The sequence below is a fragment of the Echinops telfairi genome, unplaced genomic scaffold (genome assembly GCF_000313985.2).
Source record: "Echinops telfairi isolate 266 unplaced genomic scaffold, ASM31398v2 ScPeMD7_7469;HRSCAF=8507_1, whole genome shotgun sequence".
Classification (NCBI taxonomy): Eukaryota; Metazoa; Chordata; class Mammalia; order Afrosoricida; family Tenrecidae; genus Echinops; species Echinops telfairi.
Genome location: NW_022111373.1, coordinates 114,674,057 through 114,680,094, shown reverse-complemented (window position 1 = coordinate 114,680,094; position 6,038 = coordinate 114,674,057).

Here is a 6,038-nt window from a genome sequence, read left to right as displayed (position 1 = left end):
GACACCAGAGGGGCTTCATGGGATGCAGAATCCTGTTATTTGGGGGGGAGTGGGGGGCGGTAGCAACAACAACAAACCCTGGTCAGAAAGTCCACTTTAGCTGGCAGCTTTCAGAGCAGAACTCTTCTCCGGGGCTTTCTCATTGGCTGGGGTATTCCGGTGGCTCACGTTGCACTGCTAACTGCAAGGTCAGGGGTTCAAAGGCACCAGCAGCTACATGAGAGAAAGACAAGACTTTCTACTATAAAAAGTTACTTTTGGCCTCAGAAACCCACAAAGGCAGTTCTACCCTGCCCCCTATAAGGTCACTATGAGTGGGAATCTAGTCGCTGCCAGTGAGTTTGCTTTTGGTTGGGGGTGATCTTTCAAAGACAGATTACCAGGCTTTTCTTCTGAGGTGCCCCTGGGTGGATCCAAATCACCAGCCTAGCTGAGCCACACCCAGAAACTCGATTATCAGGGAAGGCTGATCTCATTTCTCAGTTCACCGGGAACAGTATTTCTGGTAACTACTCAGTACCACACGGAACATCTAGATGGGGGGAGACTGGTCACTTGAAGCTCCCTCATCTGAAATGGCAGTCTAAAGGCCCTGGTCCCTGGAGGAGTGAAAAGGGAAGATGGAATAAGCAAAAGAAGTGAAACTACCAGGATTTCACCAGGGATGCGCTGGGCAGTCTCTGAAACAAGCGAAGGGCAGGGTGAGTGTTCTTAGCGCCAACTCTCTGCTGAGAACTTCCAAGCTTAACTGTCGAGCTAGGACCTTGCTCTTGTTAACTGGTTCCAACCGATTAACGTGCCACCTGGACCACCTGACAACAACACAGTACAACTCAAATCGAGCTTGTTTCTGAATTTGATGATCACTAACCTCCCAGGTATGCTTTCCCCTCACCCCGATTTTCAAATAGCACCAAGACCCTCTGCTCTGGCTCCGTGGTGTCTCTTGCTTCCATACCCTTTTCTCGGGTTGAAGGCGGAGGTCAATTTTACCTGGGCTACAGAAAACATCTCGCAGCAGGTCTCCTGGGTCCACATTCTGCTTGTACCTGTGACTCTGCTTCAATGCAACATGGCAAAAGGGAGTTAAGGTTACAGATGGGCTTAGGGTGGCTAACCAGCTATTTTTAAAATAAAGACGCTCCTGGATGATGAAAATGGTACCAATGTAATAATCACCAGGATCTTTGAAATCAGAAAACGGAGACCGAAGAGTCAGATTGCTGCGATATGAAAGAGATCCAACAAGATTCAGCTGGAAAAGATTCCGCTTCAAAGATGGTGGAAGAGGCCACAACCCAAGGAATGTGGATCTCTGGGTAAGGCAAGGGAATGACCTCTCCCCTAGAGTCTCTAGGAAGGAACATGACCCTGATGACACCTTGATTTTAACCCAGGAAGATCTGGGTAAGGCTTGGGGCGATTTCAAGCCACTGGGTTTCTGGTCATTTGTCAGAGCAGCAACAGGAAACCAATACGGGGGTATGTCGAGCCCCAATGCCTTTGACAGATCTCCCACAAGCACATGGACCCTGATCCTCTGTGCCATTTCTCTTTTGATATTTACATGCCTATATTACTGGAGATAATACTAAGTACTTTACACACACAATTACCACGGAATGTGCATTTTCGCATCATGGGTAGATAGGGAATTTTGGAGTCAGCTCACCTGACTCTACTGCTCCTCGGCTGCCTACCATTGGGCATGTGAGTAAACATCTCTAGGACTCAGCTTTCCCACCTAAAAAATGGCAACTTAAAAAGGAATTCTTATAAAGTTATGAGAATTGGGTGTTTAGAACAAGCCCAGGAACATAATCAGTACCATGGGAGGGTCTTTGGGGAAGAGAGTGGCTCAGGGAAGCGCTCTTCACAGCCTTGTGAGATAAGCATCCGAGGTCAGAAAAAGGGGGTCATTTCTACAAATTCACATCCAGGGGAGACTTCAAACCCTTTGTGGGGGAAGTGGAACTACCAAGGTCAATTGGCATCCCAGAGTCCACACATTCCACATCCTACTTTGGTGACTAGAGATTAGGGTATTGAGTAGCCATCTAGGGGGCAACTATTGGTCTCTCCCTGTCCAGGGGAAAGAGAGCGGTGAAAAGTGAAGGGACATGGGAACAATTACTCCAGCTGCCTACTGGACCACGCACACCCCACCTCCTCAATCCTGAGGAGAGAACCCGATGGTGCCAGGCTACCACTACCAACTGCCTTGAGAGGGACCACATTAGAAGGTCAGGAGAGAGCAGGAGTATGATGTGCAATAGGCCTCAAAATCATGAAGGAAGCCAAGCTAACTGTACAGTTAGAGACTGGTGGAAACCCTGAGACTATGATCATTGGTCATTTACTGGGTCTGAAACTGAATTCTCCCCTGGTAGCTAAATTTTTCAGTCAAAAAATTGGTCTATGAGAAGGATAACAATACTATTGTTAGTATTGTCTATGAGAAGGATAACAATACTATTGATGCTTGCACATGATAGAATAATTGACTGTTTGGGATCACGAGGGCAGCATTTACCCAAAGGCAAAGTTCAGAGGATTGAGAAAGCAGGAGTGGAGACAAGAAACACAGGAGAGAGGTGGGATGGGTCCTGCTAGATTCATGCAATGGATGTGAGGAAACAGGATGTGTATGAATGGAACACTGATGCTCTGAAAACTTTCACCCAATTCATAATTCCTTTTAATTTTAAGAACAAAACATGGAAGGAGCAGATGACGCAAGCAGGCATGGAGGAAGGCAAATGCCAAGGGTAATGGAGACCTCCAATGAGGCAGGCAACAAGGACCAGAAGCGTCATCAGAGAGAGGAAGCTGTCCCCAGAGCAGAGCCCTGAAGTCGGACTTGCAGCGTCTCAAACTGTGAGAGAATGAAGTTCGGTTGGTGAGAGCCAAAAAGAAAACGGAGTTGAACTTTTTGAAAGCTCTGGGGCCAGGTCATGTTGCCCCTGAGCACACACCTCTTCCATCATCTCACGCCCCTCCTTTCTCGGGGACCACTGCCCTTTCTCACCCTGCCCATCATCCATGGATAAACCTCGGCCCCCACTGCCAGGGCAGGAGAACGTGCTTAGAACAGAGCCAGGGAAATGCAACAGTGAGCGCGCCCGCTCGCTCGCTCCCGGAACCGCGCGCCCCGGTCAAGCTCGCCACCCAGCCTCCCTGCCCGCTGGGACAGACAGACGGCCGCCTCGCCCGGCGCCGCGGGGCGCGCAGTCCGCTGCCTGTCGCCGGAGCGCCTGCCCGTGGGAATCCCTGCGCAGGAGGAGAGGCAGGCCGACGTTGCCTTCGCGGTGGAACGTTCCACTAGAAACGGCTCCACCAGGCTGCCTTCGCCGCCGAGCCGGCCACGCGCAGTCATGAACTCGGCCCCAAACGCCCCGGCGCTCCGGCCGCCGCGGCCCCTCTCCCTCCCCGGCGCCTCCGAGCGCCGCTGGGGCTCCGCACGCCCCCGACCGGAGCGTTTCCTCCCGCGTCTCCGAGGCTGGAGCTTGCCACTGGGGCTGGGCCGCTTTCACACGCGGCTCTGGAAACGGCCCTCCACCAGCTGCCGCGCGCTCGCACCCGGGTAGAAAAGCGGCGGGTGAGTACAATGGAGGGAGGTCTCCAGGGCGGCAGCCAGGGGACGAGGAGCGGTAAAACCGGTCTGCCGGGTCCCCCAGGAGCGCCAGAGAGACGCCCCACGTGAGCTCACCTGCCGGCGGCGAGCAAACTCGGGACGGGATGCTGGGTGAGAGGGGAGGGGAAGGGACCTGGCACATGGTCTCGGGCTAGCCTGGGAAGGGGGGTAGGGGTTGGGGATAGTGAGTGGAAAGGACCCACCCAGGCTCGAGGGCATTCTGACTCCTTGATGTGTTTAAGAGTCTGATGATCTTCGATGCCCTCTGCCCCCTCTCCCCACCTTTTCATTACCTTGCTCCTGCAGAGGGTGGTGCACAGACCAGCTGCCTGGGTCTCACACTAAAGTTTGCCATATGCATCGCCTGCGGCCCACCCCCAGCTCCTGGCTCAGAATCTACCCTTTGACAGGGTTCCCAGGTGATCCGGGTATTAACGGCTAACTCTACCATGCTAAGCCTTCCCGTAGGGCGTCTTGGTGGCATAGTGAGTTACACACTGGCCTGCTAACTCCAAGATGTGTGGTTCAAACCCACTCATCCCCTCCATGTGAGAGAAAGATGAGGCTGACTGTCTGCTATCATAAAGATTTACAGGCTCAGAAGCTCAACACAGACTGGAGGCTGTGAGCTTAGTTTTTGGTTTGTTTTTCCATTTTTCTTTTCTTTCTTTCGTTGGCCTTGGGGGAGTTTTTTGGCTGAAAATGCTCTGCTGCCAAAGGCAAAGTTGGTTAATTTGCACCCACCCAGACACGCAGCGGCGTCAGGAACCCTGGTGGGGTGGTGGTTACATGTTGGCCTGCTAACCACAAAGTCCACAGTTCGAAACCACCAGCCGCTCTTCTTCGGGATAAAGACAGTGCTTTCTACTCCCATCATTTCAGTCTCAGAAACTCACAAGGACAGTTCCACCTTGTTGTATAGGGTCTCCTTGAGTCAGCACTGACTTGATGGCAGTGAATTTGAGCCACTTCCCATAGTGGTTACTCATTGAACTGACAACCTCAAGGTTAGAAGTTCAAACCCACCAGCCATCCCACCAGAAAAAGACAAAAGGCTTTCAACTCCTGTAAACAGTTACAGTCTTAAAAACCCACAGGAGCATTTCTGCCCTGGCCTATAGGATTGCCATGAGACAGAACCGACTTGATGGCAGTGAGTTTGTGTTTCAGTTTGAGCCTCTCCACAAGAGAAAGACCTGGCAGTACTGCACAGATTCCAGCACACTGCTGTGGAGTTCTTTCCCAACTCACAGTCACCCACTGGAATAGAAGGTAACCACCCATTGGGTTTCCAAGTCTGTACATCTTTACCTTAGACTTCACCTCATTTTTCTGCTGCATAGCAGTTAACTTGCCTTTGGGTTAGCAGCACACGCACTGTAACCTCTATGCCTCCAGAGCTCTTCAGGTAAAGGTTACACCCAAGAGACACCGTGGGACAATTTAACTTTGTTAATGGGGTGCTGTGAGTCAGAATCCACTCCAAGGCACTTAACAGCATGTGTCCTGAGGACCATCATCACTTCGACACAGCACCATAAAACTTGGGGACCAGGCAGGGCGTTTAGAGACTGGTAACCATGCCCTCAGCGAAACACTTGTGCCTGTTTGATGCTCAGTGGTACCTCTCTGCTGATTACCGCCAGGAGGAAATAAATGGAGAGCGGGCAAAGCCTGCTAGACAGTGCAATGAAGGAAGACTCAGAGACGAGATGAGAGCCAACAGCAACACAAACCAAAGAAACAATAAGCAAACCCACGGCCACCAGTCGATTCCAACTCAGAGGGAACCTCTCTAGGGTTCCTGAGACCTAAATCTTGGGCCCCAAAACTCTGTGGTTAGCAGTCCACTGTCAAACCCACAATGCCGCCAGGGCTCCGTTACAAAAGCCCAGAGTGATTTAACTCTATGAGATAAGGCAGAAATGACTTGAGTATCTGTGTTAGTAGAGAAACAAATCCCGTGACACGCATGTATGTATAAGAAAGAATTTATCTCAAGAAATAATCTTATATCAAAAAGATATCCCAGCCCAATCCAACTCAAGTTCACAAATCCCATGCAAGCCAGGGCCCTCTTCAGACTGGTGGCACAGAAAAGTGAAGCAGGAAGATCACAGTCCCGTGGGTGCGGAGGCTAGTGGACCACGTCCAGTGGACGCATCATGACAGGATGTGGACAGTCCTCGGGGTCAAGCAGCCCACCTGGAGCCCCTCCTGGAGGCAGAATCTGAGAAAGCAGGAAGGGGAGGTCTCAGAGAGAGGGTGAGGATCCCAGTTTTTTCTTGTAGGAAGGCCACACCCCCAAGGAGACATCATAGGGCTGTGACCCGATTGACAGGTGGATTCCACCCCTGCACTTTCGTACATACTTAAATTGACATGAAATCTAACAGCCACAGGA